Source organism: Rhinopithecus roxellana, chromosome 6 (assembly GCF_007565055.1).
Source record: "Rhinopithecus roxellana isolate Shanxi Qingling chromosome 6, ASM756505v1, whole genome shotgun sequence".
Lineage (NCBI taxonomy): Eukaryota > Metazoa > Chordata > Mammalia > Primates > Cercopithecidae > Rhinopithecus > Rhinopithecus roxellana.
Window position 1 is genome coordinate 95,339,281 of NC_044554.1, and position 16,577 is coordinate 95,355,857.

Consider the following 16,577-nt stretch of genomic DNA (forward strand, 5'->3'; position numbering starts at 1 on the left):
GAGCACCTAAGCTTCCCTGAAGCTAAGCACCTTTTCTACCAGCTAGCTCACCCAGCTCTGCTCTTTCCTCCGCTCGCTCTCTTTAGTCCAGGAAAAGGAGCACAGAGACCAGGTGGGATGGCTTAGGTTTGCACAGTCTGTGACATGATCATGAGCATTGCAGGTAAGCTGGAAAAACACTAGATGATCCACTGTGGGCAGTGCACCAGTATGGGGAATGTTAAAGCAAGATCCAGAAAGTGGCCACCCTAGCACTTAGCTCCAGGGTGTAAAGCCCTGGACATCCAGGAAATAGGAGCCCGAGAAAAGGAGTAAAAGAAAATGGAACCAATAAAGACAGACACAGAGCTTGTGAAGGACAAAAAAATGTGCCAGATGCTGAAGACTCCCACAAACAATGACAGGGGAGATTTCACGCCACTATTCACTGCATGACAGGAATTTCATCCGCTGTCTATGATAATATCATGGACTCTTTGTGGAAACCAACCCTTTTTCTCCAAATGCATTATGCCTCACTGTGCATATCTGGGCCCTAGAAGACTGTGCCCACTGTTATTATAAGCAGGAAGCCAGCCAAGTATCTTCAGTTGTCGAGGAACAAGATTTGGGCTCAACTGTTCGGTGACCTACTTAGCTTTATTTGGTTATATGACCACAGAATACAGTTCTATGGTTATGGGAGCAAAAACACAGTAAGACAGAATGAATAAGATCTAGTATTTGATAGCAAAACAGGGTGACTGAAGTGAACAATAACTTATTATATATTTTAAATAACGAAAAGGGTGGAGTCAGAATGTTCCTAACACAAAGAAATGACAAATACGTGAGATGGATACCTCAATTACCCTGATGTGATTACTACATATTGTACGCCTGTAGCAAAACATCACTTGTACTTCATAAATATATATACCTATTATGTACCCATAATAATTAACATTAAATTTTTTAAATTAAATATAATATACTTCTAATCCCAACCAACATTCTTTCAACTAATAACTATAAGGATGCCTGACATTTACTGAATGTCAGAAGAATCTATGGGCTAGAAACGTGTTCTCCCTATGAAGAAGGTATTGCTGCCATCACTGTAGAGGTGCATATCTGGGCACCAGGAGACTGTGCCCACATGAGATCATGCATCCCAGCCTGGCCAAGAGATAAGAGACATTCAGTTAAAAAATAATAATAATAAATAGGGCCGGGTGCAGTGGCTCACACCTGTAATCCCAGCACTTTGGAAGGCTAAGGCAGGTGGATCACCTGAGGTCAGGAGTTCAAGACCAGCCTGGCCAACATAGTGAAACCCCATCTCTATTAAAAATACAAAAATTAGCCGAGCGTGGTGGCAGGAGCCTGTAATCCCAGCTACTCACTCAGGAGGCTGAGGAAGGAGAATTGCTTGAACCTGAAAGGTGGAGGCTACAGTCGAGATCATACCACTGCACTCCAGCCTGGGCGACAGAGTGAGACGCTGTTTCAAAAATAAATAAATAAAGCCCAAGGAATGCCAGGGATGACCATATGATGTCTGCATCTCTGGTGAGTAAGAAATACAGAAGTGTGGAGCAGTGTGAAGAATAAGAGGCGAGAACGACCCCCGGACCGACTAACGCCTGCATGCCACCGCATCCTATGCCCAGCGCCTATGACCCCCCGCTGTTGCTGCCATCATGCCCAAGAGAAAGGCTGAAGGGGATGCTAAAGGAGATAAAGCCAAGGTGAAGGACGAACCACAGAGAAGATCCGTGAGGTTGTCTGCTAAACCTGCTCCTCCAAAGCCAGAGCCCAAGCCTAAAAAGGCCCCTGAGAAGGTACCCAAAGGGAAAAAGGGAAAAGCTGATGCTGGTAAAGAGGGGAATAACCCTACAGAAAATGGAGTTGCCAATAAAGACCAGGCCCAGAAAGCTGAAGGTGCTGGAGACGCCAAGTGCAGTATCTGCATTTTTGTTAACTGTGTACTTCTGATGACTGTACAGTTTGAAATACTATTTTTTATCAAGTTTTATAAAAATGCAGAATTTTGTTTTATAATTTTTTTTTAAGCTATGTTGTTAGCACACAGAACACTTCATTGTTGTTTTTGGAGGACAGGACATATGTCCCTAATAGAATGTCTCTGAAGCTGGACTGACGTGGGGAAAACACCTTTCCCTTTCCCTTCTAGTTCTGAGAGACTTCCTCTTGGCTCCCAGGAGAAGGGATTCCCTGACCTTGACACACATGTCCACCTTGGCACAAAAACCTTGTGGGAGGGAAAAACAAACTGTTTTTATGTCCTCTTCTCCCTTTCCACCTTTCAGCATAGGCTTAACTCCCTTAAAGCCAGACATCTGTTGGGACATGATCCCCAGCCATTGGTTACCAGTGTGTCACACAATCTGGACTTTCCAGTGGTGGCACTGATATGGCACTCCTCAAAGAGTAGAGGTTCCATTTCTAGACTGTGGATCTTCAGATAAATTCTGCCATTTTCATTCTACTTCCTGAAAGTCAGGGTCGGCTTGTGAAAAGTTGTTAAACAACATGCTAAGTGCGAAATGTCAACTCTAAACTTTCCCTGTTCAGAGCATCAGATGAAGACTGATTGGGTTTTATGGTGACTTTCTGATTATTGGTAGTCCAAAGAAGGGAGTTTGAAAGTTGTTGTATACTGTTAACAACTGTCTGCCCATGTCCTGCCTGAAATACTGTGATTGCTTATAGAAAGTATCTTTAATAAAGCTAGGTACAGTTTGGCTTGGGAAAAAAAATACAGAAGTGCTTTCTTAACAGCAGGTGTGTGTGAAGGATTCAATTGCTTATTAGGGTAAAGAGGGTTAGGAAAAAGAAACGTGTCCTTCAGTCACTGCTAAGTGACACATCCGCACTGTGCTGTTAAGTCCCAAGAACCCTAAGGTCACATGGTTCCTTGCCAGAATACACCTGTATTAACCCTTCCAGAAATCTACTAGTGTAGGCATGTATGTGTGTGCAGGTCAGGGAGACAGTTTTCTGTTTTGTTTTTTTACTGAGACAGAGTCTTGCTGTGTCACCCAGGCCGGAGTGCAGTGGCACGATCTCGGCTCACTGCAACCTCCGTCTTCCAGGTTCAAGTGATTCTCCTGCCTCAGCCTCCCAAGTAACTGGGACTACAGGCATGCACCACCATGCTCGGCTAATTTTTGTATTTTTAGTAGAGAGGGGTTTCACCATGTTAGCCAGGATGGCCTCAAACTCCTGACCTCAGGCAATCTGCCTGCCTCAGCCTCCCAAAATGTTGAGATTACAGGCTTGAGCCACCGCACCAGGCCGGGAAAGGCATACTTTTAAAAATAACAGAGCATTTGCAATAATGAAGAAATAAGAAGAGAGAAAGGGGAAAAAGGGGGTAGGAGACAAAAATATAAACCCTTTTCCTGTGTTGGCCCCAAATAATTTTCCTGCTTTTTTTTTTTTTTTTTTTTTTTTTTTTTTTTTTTTTTTTTTTTTTTGAGATGGGAGTCTCGCTCTGCCTCCCAGGCTGCAGTGCAGTGGCACAATCTCGGTTCACTGCAACTTCCACGTCCCAGGTTCAAGCGACTCTCCTGCCTCAGCCTCCCGAGTAGCTGGGACTACAGGCGCCTTGCCACCATGTTTGGCTAGTTTTTGTATTTTGAGTAGAGATAGGGTTTCACCATATTGGCCAGGCTGGTCTCAAACTCCTGACCTCAAGTGACCCGCCCACCTCGGCCTCTCAAATGCTGGTATTACAGGTGTGAGCCACCGTGCCCAGCCCATTTTCCTACATTTTGGGAAACTTCAAATTACCCCAGATTTTCATTTCTCTGAATGGAAGCTAGTGTAATTCATCTCTTCCACCAAGCTCCTGATAGTTCAGGTGACGTGGATGTTACATTAACTCTGTGAGGCCCCTGGGCTGCTATTAAGTTCCCCGTAATGCCAAGGTCCTACACTCAGTTCCCTACAAGTAAGCGTTTTTGCCTCCCAAGGGGCCAAACCTGCACACAGCAGGGACACAGTGGGGTAGTTAGTTGCTTGGGAAAGAGAAACAAAATTTCTTTTGAGAGTGAGGTTATTTTAAGGGGGTCACAGGTATGCATAGTCAGTTTTATGCTCTCCGTGATTTCTTTTCCCCTCTGAGAGTGGGAAGGAGTTGGCATAGAGATTTTTATTTTCATGGCACATTATATAATTTGGGGTTGGTGGCAAGTGCTAACAACTGTCATACTACCCACAGCTATATTAAAAATAAGACCAAAATAGAGATTGTTGTGGGCTGTCTTGGGTTTTCCCTCAAAAGTCCTGAGGAAGAAAGTACCTCAAATGCACAGGGAGGGCATCATGAGCTCACAGAGCAGCCTGAGCAGCACCAAGACCGGCACAGAAACCCTTTCCAAGCAACAGCGTGGAAATACCAAGAAACCCTTTTCAAGACACATACATTTCTGCAAGACCTGTCTTGACAGAAGCTACCAGGTCCCAAACATGTCACATGTATGAAAAATTCAAATTTAAACGCGGAGAAGAGCAGTTTTATGGGACCCGCCTTCAGGTACAGCTCCCCTATTTAAGTGCTCAGTTAAAAACCTCTGGATTTTGAACAGCAGCACACAAGCTGATGTGGTTTAATTCATGCGATGAAATGTGGGTGCTGGGTAAAATTCACCCAGGAAATAGAGGGGAGAAGCAGGATGCTCAACCCATAAACAACACTTATCCTAAGAAATTCTGGCCCTTTGAAACTGGGTGAATAAACTAAATAAACTGAAAAGCTTCATTAATACCCAGAGGATCAGGTCCAAGTTTTAGATTTGCAAAAAGAAAAAAATAAAATAAAAGAATTAAAGCTTTCCATCCCCTTTCTAAATATATGGGGATCTGTTTTCAACATATTCATAAAATCTATCCATTTGTTTTTATTATATGAACAACTTAACACTTGCCAGACAGATCACCTCTGAGGCGGGAGGGCACAGCATCAGTTACAGGACTTGGCCAAAGCATTCTCCAGATCATATTAGGTTTGCCTCAGTTACAGAGGTCCTCTTGCTGTATGTTTTCAGGAATATTAACACAAAATATATCAAAACACTAATAGAATCCATAAACACAGACAGCTAAAGTTCCACCACTTTTAACATGCTCATAATTTAATAAGAGGTAAGTCCGTGGTCTCATAAGATCTAGGGTGTCCTTTTCAAGTTCCTTCCCTCTCAGCTACTTAGGGCAATTCTCAGAAGTCTGTAAAGTTGTCTACATTCTCCCTTTACCAATGTTCAGCCATACACAGATATCATTTGCGAACTAAACAGTGTCTTTCCTCCAGGGACAGGCCCAAGGCTACAACATGTTAGTGCACACTTTAAATTATAGGTAAATGTTCAACTTACACCAGAATTCCCTATTTTGTGGAAGTCCCAGTTCTTTAAACTAATTCTAACTTTTGGTGTTGGCATTCAACAATTACTCTGCCAAGGAATATGCGAGATTTCACTCACAGATCTCACAGAAATATGAGATTTCACTCAATAGATTGGTCAGAAGGACGGAGGGAAGAGAGAGAAGAAAAGTAAGCAGCAGGGGAAAGAGAAAGAAATGATACCAGCAAAAAGGCCAGGGCTCTGGGTTCAATGGATGCCTTTCTGAGCAATGTTTTCATTAGCACCACCTAGGTGCACCCTTATATGGCTCCAGTCCTTTATTTATAAGGCTGTCACCTGTCTGACAGGTAGTTTTACATGTTGCAGTACATAGGAACAGTTTTGAGAATGACAAGTCACTTAAACATTCATTGCCATGACTCAGTTTTAAGAAAAATGACCAACAACTGAGCATTCCTAATGGGGAAGCTTTTCCATCTGATGGGTGCGATTCTAAGTCAATGAAATGGGTGCAGAAGAGAAGACATTGGGAACTCCAGCTTTAAAAGAGACCAGGACTCGTTACTGAAAATAGTTTTGACTTGTTAGATGCCTGCTTTTGCTGGGGAATGGAACAAATGATGTTTCAGGCAGGAGCTGCCAGGTCACATGAACCTCCTTCTAGCAAAGTGTATGATCTCAGAGGCCACACATGTTCATTTATAGTAGAGTTTAGATTAAAATGATAAATGTCGATCTGGTGTACATTTAAATGCCATTTTGAAAATAACCCAGCTCGGGGCTTTCCCGTCCCACATACCACTGCAGATTCCGTGGTCAGGGAGATGCTGGCCCTTGAGTAGCTGCCGCTGTCTCCATAGAAGGACGACACCATAGTTAATTAAATGTCCACTCTGATGGTAAAGTTCATTATCTAACACTGCAAGTGCAGTTATCAGAATATTCTTGATGGGCCAGAGCTGTCTGAAGGCCCTGTCAAACATGTAACAGAGGAAAAGATAAGATGAATTTGCCTTTCATACAGGGATTTTTTTTTTTAATGGAGGCTCAAAATACCAACCTCGGATTTGCAAATATTCTCGTCCCATTTAAAGCTTAATCATCTTAATGAAATACAATCAAGGGCTTTTTCACCTTTCCATTATTTTTTAGTTTCTTAATGTGTATGTTAGGTCCCAAATAGTTTCCACTGATGGCAGGGTTGAGCTCAGAGTCCTAACTCTGGACTATGCAGTTTTTGTTTCCTTTCTCATTGATTTCTTCACAGCAGGTCTGAGAAGACAATACACTTATTCTCAATTTTCAGGTGACGGACATAAAGTTCAGAGAAAATGAAGACCTAGAAAGTGGCAGGGTCATGACTCAAAATGGGCCTTCGAATCACACCAAGTCTAACACACACCAGCTAGAGACCCTGAACCTTGACACTACACCACTTCAGCTGCACCCAGGGGGCCCAGAGGCCTTCTGATTTCCAAGTTTAAGTTCTCACCAGCTTAACTTGCTCATTTGACACAGTAAGCACAGAATGACAGGCTGCCACCACTGTTTAAGAGTTCCTAATGTACGTAGGATAGATATGGGTCAAAACCCAACAGATCGCTGTTTTGAAACAGAAACGACAAACTCAGCATCCTGAAACCCAAAACTCCGAAGGGAAGAAGAACACCATTTGTGTGACCCTTTCACAGTTCAGCAAGGCTCCTTCAACCACTCTCTCATATAAGCCTCTCATGGCCTTGGAGGCAGACAGGGCTATAGGAGGCAGGCAGGGCTGGTAGGAGCTTCCCTCACCTACAAGTGACAAGGCTCAGCCAAGGGAAGGAGGGACAGGACCCAGAACACCAACAAGGGAAGCCAAGGCCTCTGACTCCCGCGCTGTATTCTTTCATCCCGACTTCTATTAGAAAAAAGGATCTTGTCAATGAATATGTCCTATGTTTACATTTCCATGCAAGCAAAGCAAGAAAACCAAAAAGAACATGTAAGGAAAGGAATTTTCAGTGTTTTTCTTAGACTGGTTTTTGATTCACATGGGGAATCACAGAGTTTCTGTGGGGTCCAGGGGGCTATAGTTTCTTTTCGCTCTTAACCATCCCAAACCATCCTTGCCAGCACCCTTGATTGTTCTGCTATACTAAGAATGTAAAGCTGTCAAATTCAGGCCAGAATGACGTGACCAAGACCCACCATAATGTACACTCTCTTCCTAAAGTAAGTGCTGGGGTTTGGGAGGTTCTTACCCTCGGGGCAGTAAGGCTTGGGAGTACCTGCTAGTTATATCAGCTGGGTCCCTCCCCTGCATTAAAGAGCAAAAGTACCTCAAGCAGAACAGATAGAGAACTGACACAACTTAAAATATCCCCAGATTTCCTATAGAAAAATACAGTCACTTTTCTAAAAATGCCATAAGGGTGACGGTTTGGCAGGAGCATCTCTTAGCAATCAGCAGACATCTACTAAATCCCTCCTAAAAGGTCCATTCTAAACAACATTCCACAGCGACACAGGGGCCTGACTTTGATTTCTGAATAATTTGACTAGGAGCAAGGAAAGTCACAACAACATTAAGTGCAATAACTTTCTACCCCCTTTTTGGTTCCCAATGTGAAGTTTGCTGAAATAAAACTTGACAGCACAAAGCTCCCAGGGATGTGTTCCAGATGAATTGAGTCATCCACACACACTCACAGACACACACATACATGCCCTGGACCCTCGCACTTACACAGGGAGTGGTTTCCATCTGTATTTGACAACCCGGTGCCATGGGTCTCGAGGCTGAGGGCTGCTTATGGATGCAACTTTAAATTTAATTTGGGGGGATGCTAATTGTGTGGAGTGGTAGGAAAATGCTGGCGACATTTTGACTTTAGCAGCCCCACTGCCCTGATTAAAAAATATCAGCTTTCCATCTGCAAGACATTTCTAAGGTGGACACCTTACAAATTGTTAAGGTGCAATTTGTGCACAGTTAGTTCTTTGTTTAATCGAGAAATCTGCCCGAACTCTGATTGGGCTGATTTCCCTAAGGCCGGGAGTGAAGGTTATTTCCTCATGCCTTTTGGGAGCAGCAATCTCTCTAATACGTTTCTGAATTATTCCAGCTTGTGCTGAGGCTGAACAGGAGAACAAAGCCCTGGTTCCACAGCAGAAAGACTAACTGAACTCCCAGCTGGGAAGGTTTAGGCAGAGATTTATAAGTACAAACACTGAAAAAATTTGCAAGTAATTGCATGTATTTGCTTTCGTTGTGGGATGCAGTAAACCAGTATTTATTAAAATACATCGGCAAGGTACTGTTTATTACCCCCTCTCCTTGATGTCTTGTAGAGGGGAATAAAGTGCTTGGCTCTTTTCATTTCTTTAAATTAAGAGGCCAAAACAGCATCTCAAAGAATCTAAGGAAGAAGCTGAAATTAGACATATACTCTGAATGGCTACTGCCTCTTACTTAACTTGGAATTGGTGCATGAACATGGCTCTAGATCTGCTGTTCTGATTTAATCTTGTAAAGCTTAACTTTTTTTTCTATTTTCATAAGTTTCTATGAATCCAGTATTTGGGGACCAACAATTATCATTTTCTCCTATAGAACTGCTGTTATTATTCTTGGATTGCAGCCTGCAAACCTGAGTGATAAATAGGCACATGTTCACGGGATACAAAATAACAGGCTCAGGCCGGGCGTGGTGGCTCACGCCTGTAATTCCAGCACTTTGGGAGGCTGAGGCAGACGAATCACAAGGTCAGGAGTTCCAGACCAACCTGGCCACCATGGTGAAACACCGTCTCTACTAAAAATACAAAAATTAGCTGGGCTTGGTGGTGCATGCTTGTAATCCCAGCTACTCAGGAGGCTGAGGCAAAAGAATTACTTGAACCCGGGAGGCAGAGGTTGCAGTCAGCTGAGATCATGCCATTGCACTCCAGCCTGGGTGACAGCGAGACTCTGTCTCAAAATAAATAAATAAATAATAAATAATAATAATAAATAACAGGCTGAGAAAGTTACAGCTTAATAAGAGAGTGACTTAAACAAACTACCACCAAAAAGAGATATTATGTTCACTGGCTACTGCATCTAAATTCCTGTGCCATCAACTACTTTGGGTTTTAATTTGCCAATGAGTAAAGGTCAGAAGAAACCAGACAGATGACTCTCCTTCCCTCTTCAACTTGGATCACAGCTCCCCACCTGCCTCAGTGTCCCCCTTTTAATGACAAACCCAAATTGTTCTACTTAGCTAATACTCCTTAACACAATGGTCTCAAACTTTAGCTGCATCAGCTTTGCCTAAAGAGCTCGTTAACAAAGATTGCTGGGTCTCAGCCCGAGAGTTTCTGATTCGGTAAGACAGAGGAGGTGCACAAGAAGTGCCATTTCTAACAAGTTCCCTGGGGATGCAGATGCTGCGTGTCCTGGGACCACACTTTGATAAATGCTGGTCTAGAAGGCAAATGGGCAAAAGTTTGGTTCAGTGAAAGTAAGCGGTAACTATTGTGCCCGCCCCCAAAATAGTAAATAACAGAAATGAAATACCAATGTATGTTATTTTAGTCAACAAATGTTAATTGCCACCTGCTTAAATATATGCCTGACAACATTATCTCCATGTAGAATTCCCAAGCTCCTGCCCTCTCTTCTACATTGGTCTTTGCCTACTTTTCTTTCCATCTGATGTCCCTTAAGAATCTGGATGTGTGCCCCAAGCTGGGGAGTGACAGCTTCCAGTTTGCATGTTTGCTCTTCTTAGAACTGCAGGATCCTCACGTCCCCACTTTCTCTTCCTCCATCAGCAATGCCTACCTAAGCAGTAGGCACCCATTGAATACCAGCTGCTATTGTTTTAAAATGACAATCAGAATAAAATCAGAGAGCAGTAACAAAAGCTAGTGTGTGCTTCTCTGTTCCTCAGCACAGCAACTCTGGTTATCTTAAGTTCAGTGTTGGTAATTAATAAGCCCCAGAGCTTAAAATTAAAAGGTACCAAATAGCCACAGGTGGAAGGTTTTCTGAGACTGGCAGCAGAGATGGCAGCCGATCCCCTCTCCCCTTGGCTTGAGGGCCAGTACCTCCCATGCTTCTGCACCTGTATCTTTAAAACAGAGAACACGCAACCATGTTACCCCCCAATGTCTATGACATGAAGACAAATGAATTAGAGACCCTAGGGGAATATTAAAATGAAAAACGCTACTTGATAAAAATAAGCCAGACCAGGAAATCAGATAGCATATATATATATATATATATATATATATATATATATATATATATATGCAATATATTATATATATTTTATAGGAAAAGTCCTGGCTTTTACACAGCTTTTCCAGTTATAAAAGCCTCACCTCCTGATCACATAAAATCAGATTTTCTATGATTTTTATTAGAGAAGAACTATGAGGTCTGTATGTATAATCACAAATTGACCAGACGTGATAACCGCTGGAACAGAAAACAAGATAGTTCTGTGCCTCAGGTATTCAAATTTCAATCACTTAAGAGAGAGAAGAGTTTCATACCCATACGGACTCTCATGACCAAGTGCACGTAGGATGTCAATGTATGGATCCAGATGTTCGACCCTTACACAAACATCTGAAGCAGGTACTTGGTGTCAGGAAGGAAGCTGAGGGGTTAAGTAACTTACACAAGACAAGTCAGCCAGTGAAGGGCTGAGACTAGAATCCTGTCCTTTCTAATTCCAAAATCACATCTGATTTTCCTCCAAGAAACCAAGTCACCAACACCTATCTTTTCTTTACTAAAAGCATGCATTAAGTCAAGTATATTCTAAAAGATAATCACCTATTAAAACTGAATAAGGAAAACCAGCTATAGTAACTCCCTTTGTACCAAATGCTGAATCAGGACTTTTTGATAATCAGAATTTCCTAGAGCCTGAACAGGGTGAAAAATTCTTGAAGGTATAATATTTTTACTAGAACACGCAAGGGTGTTTTTAGACCTTACGATCAAAAGGTCCAAAAGGATAAATTTGGATATTAATTACAAAACTTGTACTACTTCAAACTTTTTATTACATTCTACACCTCTACTGTTTTCTTGTGGTTATCACAAGTGCTAACAAAACATTAGCATTCATATCAAGTAAAATCAACTGGCAAGTCCATTATTGACATTTATTTTAAATGTGTATGTCTGAAGTATGTGTTACTCATCCCTTAAATTAACATCTTCCACCTTGATGGGACAACTGGACAGACCAGGCCAACACTTTTTTCACGAGTAATTAATAACTCTATTTTCACATTTCTGGAGAGAGAATTACACTCAACCAACATTTCCACATCCTGAATCTGCTAATCTCAGCAATAAAACCTTCCTTTAAAACACATGCAGAGTCTTGACCAAAGAGTAATGATAGAAAACTAATTCATAAACTTGGTGGTTTTTCTAGCAAATGAGAGCAGTTTCATACTTAGTAAAGTCTGTATTTTTGTTGACAGTACACACCAAAATACATATGCATTAAAATGCAGACAAGGGTGTATATATTTCTATTTCCTAAAAGGAAATTCAGAGATACAAAAACATAATTATACAAATTATCCTTATTTCTTGTTGTTAATTCAGTTTAGGCACAACCCCTGAGAAATAAATAAAAATTCTCCATAGCATGAAATAACTGGTATGCAATCTTCTTTACTTATTGCGGAAAGTACTAAATTGATGTCATCATAAATATTCAATTTCATTTTTAAGTAATTACGAAAAGTAAAGTGTAATTCAAAGAATGGTCTGATGTGCCACAACCAGCCGTGCAAATGCACAGGATCTTTTTAAGACAGAAAATGTAAGTGCTTACCAACTTTGGGAACTTGAAGAAATTGAGACTGACACCTGACCTTTAAAAGCAGTGGTTCTCACACTTTATTGTTTAAAAACTTGTTAAAAACACAGAATCTAAGATCCAGTTCTCAGAAATTCTGACTCAGGAGTCTGGCACGAAGCCAAGATGCTACCTGGTTACACCAAGATCCGCAAGGTTGGTTCTGTTACTACAGTAAAGAGTCACCTTCAGAGGCAAGGTGCCTGATGCCCACCAAGTCATCATTCCGCTTTGTTCAACTCTCCCATGGCAGCTGCCTCTCCTCACTGTCTTGTCTTGCCTTCCATTATTTACTCACTCATGGGTGGAGAGGAGTTACCCTTAAAATAGACCATCTCAAAAGGTGATTTTCCTTTTGATAACTGACTGTCAATCAATGTAAACACACAACAAAACAATCCCTTGCAGAAGTTTAAAAGCCAAACACATTCTTAGCTCTAGAATGTCAGGTGGCCTGTATGACTATATCTTTTTCCCTCACTAAATTGACTGCAGGAGCTTAGCTTGCTTCTGTTGTTATTTTAAAGATTATTTCAAATTTGGAAAGAGTCTGACCTGCAGAAAATGTGGACACTTACTGTGGGACTGTGTACCAGTTACGGTACTCGTTTTAATTCTCAGTGCTCCTCTGCCTAGAGAACCAAACCAACACCAGAGAGGCTAAGCAAAGGCAGTCAGTTGGATGTGAATTACCTTTTGGTCGCTGACAACAGAAAGTTACCCTGAACCCCCGGCGAGGGATGGAAAGCCTCCATATCCCATTAGTAATTCTCAGAATCATCTCTGTTCCCAGCCAAGTACGGAAAGCCAAGTATAGTATCATGGAACCAAATTCAAATGCTGGTCTCAAAGTTCCCGACTTGCTTGCCTTCAAGTGCCACTTGAGGGATTTTAAATGACAGTGAAAAGGTTTGTTCAACTAAAAATTCAAAGTGTCGGGACAAAGTTTATTTCTGAGACTCAAGAGATGGTTTTTGCTTTAGTTGTTGATGTTGCCATTGTTGTTGTTGTGTGTGTGAAACAAGTCAGAAATAAAATCTGCCACTTGTCTTTTCCTAAACGATGGTATTTAAAATAGCAAGTCTAAGAAAATCTAGCAGTTTGGTTTGCTCGCTCAAAGAATATATTTTTAAGATGAAGTGTTCCAAGTAGTTGCAAGTTATGCTGATAGATATTTTATAAAGGCAATGGGTCAAAAGAACTCAACAATCCCTTCTAGAGCCAAGCTACGGCAGATTTTCTTTTGAAAAAGGGACAGAGTTGACAGAGAAAAGAGTGAGGAAGTGGAAGCTGACAATTTAGTGCTAATGGTATTATTGCTTGCACAAAAGCAAAAATACAACAACAGCCAGCAAAGGGTGCCACATGCTTACAGTCCTCACTCCAACAAGTATTTTTAAGTATCAACAACTTGGAGAGGGAAAGGGGGGAAAAAAAAGGCTGCCATGGTGACTTGTACAGGTGGCGCCAAGGTCCCTGGCTGGGCCCTTGGACAAAACCATCTCATGTAAACCTTAAAGAGGATTAATCCTCAAGGAGCACTGTAATGAGACCTTAAAAGGCTGAACAACAGCAGCAGACCATGGAGGAAGACAGTCGTCTGCTCCCCCAAGTCTTGCTAGCAGAGTTACATCAAAGCAAATGGGCAGCAGATAGCAGGCTTCCACGACAATCCCTTATCTCGGCTCCAGCGGACGCCGCTACTGTGATTGTCTTGAACTGCCACCTGTCCCAGGCATCTTTGAAGGCAACGCTAAGCCTCTGATGGATCTGACCTCCTTGAGCTGAGATCCTTTTATGTCTTTCTTCATTTTCTGCCCTGCGACATTCTTCCCCTGCCATGCACACGACATGAAACAAAGGGAGTTCTCACTCCTGACTCACTGTCCCCAGCCATTTGAGAGCAAAGAAAAACAATGTTCAGGATTATACTCTGCCCGTAATATGGAGCTGTCCTCAGGAGACAAGCCTCTTATTTTTGAGGGTATAACTATAGACAGCATTTACGTGCAAGCGCTTTACAATGGGGTTCGATGGAGCTGGGCGCCAAGATAGGAAAGCTGCATGTCTGAGATAACTCAAAAACACAAGGAATGATCATACAAAAACTCGATTAATAACCACATGTTTTCACAGGAGGAATACAAATATAAATACTGAAATATTAAAACACACTTATAAAATCACTGCACATTGGGGCTTGAAAAAATAGCAGCACACAAATGTCCTTAAACCCGGTCAACTTAAAAGGAATTTTAAAAAAATGATGAGAGAGAAAAATATTTAAAACACACATATACTGGCAGGTGAGAAAAGTTTGAAATCTGAATGGTAAAATAGCTCTCTCTGAGGCCTTTCTAAGAGACTAAAGGTATTTGGCTTTTCCAAATCATACCAGGAGAAAGAGTAGTGCCTGTGTTTCTCTGAAAAGTTCTGACATTTGAGGGGAAGGAAAACTGCTGTGGTCAAATTCATTCAACACAAGACTTCTCAACATCCTCTTACTCTGTCACACAAGTCTGTCTGCACACATTGGTTTAATAACGCTCACCTATGTGACTATTTCTCATACTGACTGAAATTGTAACACACCTCAGCAAGTGATCTAGAGTGGTATGATTTTAATACTTTGCCTCATTTCACTAAAGATTTCAGGCAGCATACAAGAATTCACCAGGTAGAATTCACCAGCTAACTAAAGAAAAATCTGATCAGAGAACAGTTTAGATGATCAAGACCTAGAGAAAGTTAAGAGAGAATATGCAGGCCGCAATCCAATAGAGTTGGAATAACTGAGCAGCAACTTTAAATCTGAGTTTCCTGGTAGGCAATGAGTAAAGGAAAACAAAATCAGTTATATGATATATCCTGCAGGAAGTCACATAACCACCTTATATCATGGTCTTGTGTTTCACCTGCACAGTATTTAAAATTTTCAGAAAAGTATACACCTCACTTGACACAGACCAGCAATCCTATAGCTACCATAACAACATTCTTCTAGTCTGGGCTTTGGTCTGGGTTCCAAAATCCACTTCTTAGAAGAGGGTCAGCCTAAAGGGCTGGGAAGCTATGGCCTTCTTGTTTCTGGGTTACAGGGCTGTCTCCAGCCCAAAAGAGTGAGGCCTCCACAGAAACACCCAATGACGAGCGTCAGTCCAGAGCCAGCCCCTGAACCATCTACACTTTACAATCCCACACTCAGGATGGCCTCCTCAACTCTGGGGCTATTCCAGCTCTTTCAGTTTGGATTTTCTTAGCTTTCAATTTTTCACCAGCTTTCAACCACACGGTCTTGTCCTCTGATTGACAGGCTATCTTCTCACTTCTGACATGGCTCTTGATTGCAGGCACTCCTTCTGGTAACCAGCCTTTTTAACTTCGGCCAGAGAGGCCTGGCAGTAAGTGGACCTCAGAGCTGATCCCAGGCTTGCAGTAGACAAACTGCCTCATGCTCTTCTGTCCAAGCTGGGATAAAGACGTTTTTCTCTGACACTATAGCCCATGACACATTTTTCAGAGATGCATGATTTTAAAAAGAAACACACTGACATGTACTTCATGTGAGGTGGGCAGCATGTATTTGAAGCTCATAAATCTACCCACTTCCCTCTTCTCAATGAGATCTGACTTGCAAAACTGTTTGCAGACTGTGGTGCCTTTTAAACAGTACACATGCATCCCCAGGATTCACTACGCCCATTTCCTAGATAGGGCCAACTTAAAATCTGTAAACTCCAGTAGTGTTTGGGACAGACTGAAAATAACTTTTCCAATTTTAAAGCAACCTAAGTTTTATAGTGTATTTTTATTTCTCCAAGTTCATGATTTTTAAACAATGTAGCAGGCATTAAAATGAACCATGTTAAGAAACAAATGTAGGGCCTGGCACAGTGGCTGTCGCCTGTAATCCCAGCACTTTGGGAGGCCAAAACAGCGGATGGCTTGAGCTCAGGGGTTAGAGACCAGCCTGGGCAACATGGCAAAACCCGATCTCTATAAAAAATACGAAATTATTAGCCAGGTGTGGTGGTGCATGCCTGTGGTCCCAACTACTCGGGAGGCTGAGGCAGGAGGATTGCTTGAGCCCAGGAACTGGGAGGCAGAAGTTGTAGTGAGCCATGATCATGCCACCACACTCCAGCCTGGGCGACAGAGCAAGACCCTGACTCAAAAAAAAAAAAAAAAAAGAAAGAAAGAAAGAAAGAAAAGAAAAGAAAAATAAAAAAAGAAGGAAACAAATTTAAAACAGGGTGCCAATCAAGTATCTTCAAATAGACTTAATATGCAATTAAAAAAATCAAAGAAAACATACATATATAGGAATATATAGGAAGATGTTAGG

At 41.8% G+C, this 16,577-nt stretch overlaps 1 protein-coding gene and 1 pseudogene across 1 annotated transcript in view; one reads left to right on the forward strand and one right to left on the reverse strand.

Annotated features, from left to right (window-relative positions):
• GLI3 (GLI family zinc finger 3) overlaps window positions 1-16,577 on the reverse strand; it is a 277,199-nt gene that overhangs the window by 147,696 nt on the left and 112,926 nt on the right. The window lies entirely within an intron of this gene.
• Window positions 1,683-15,407, forward strand: LOC104663131 (annotated as a pseudogene).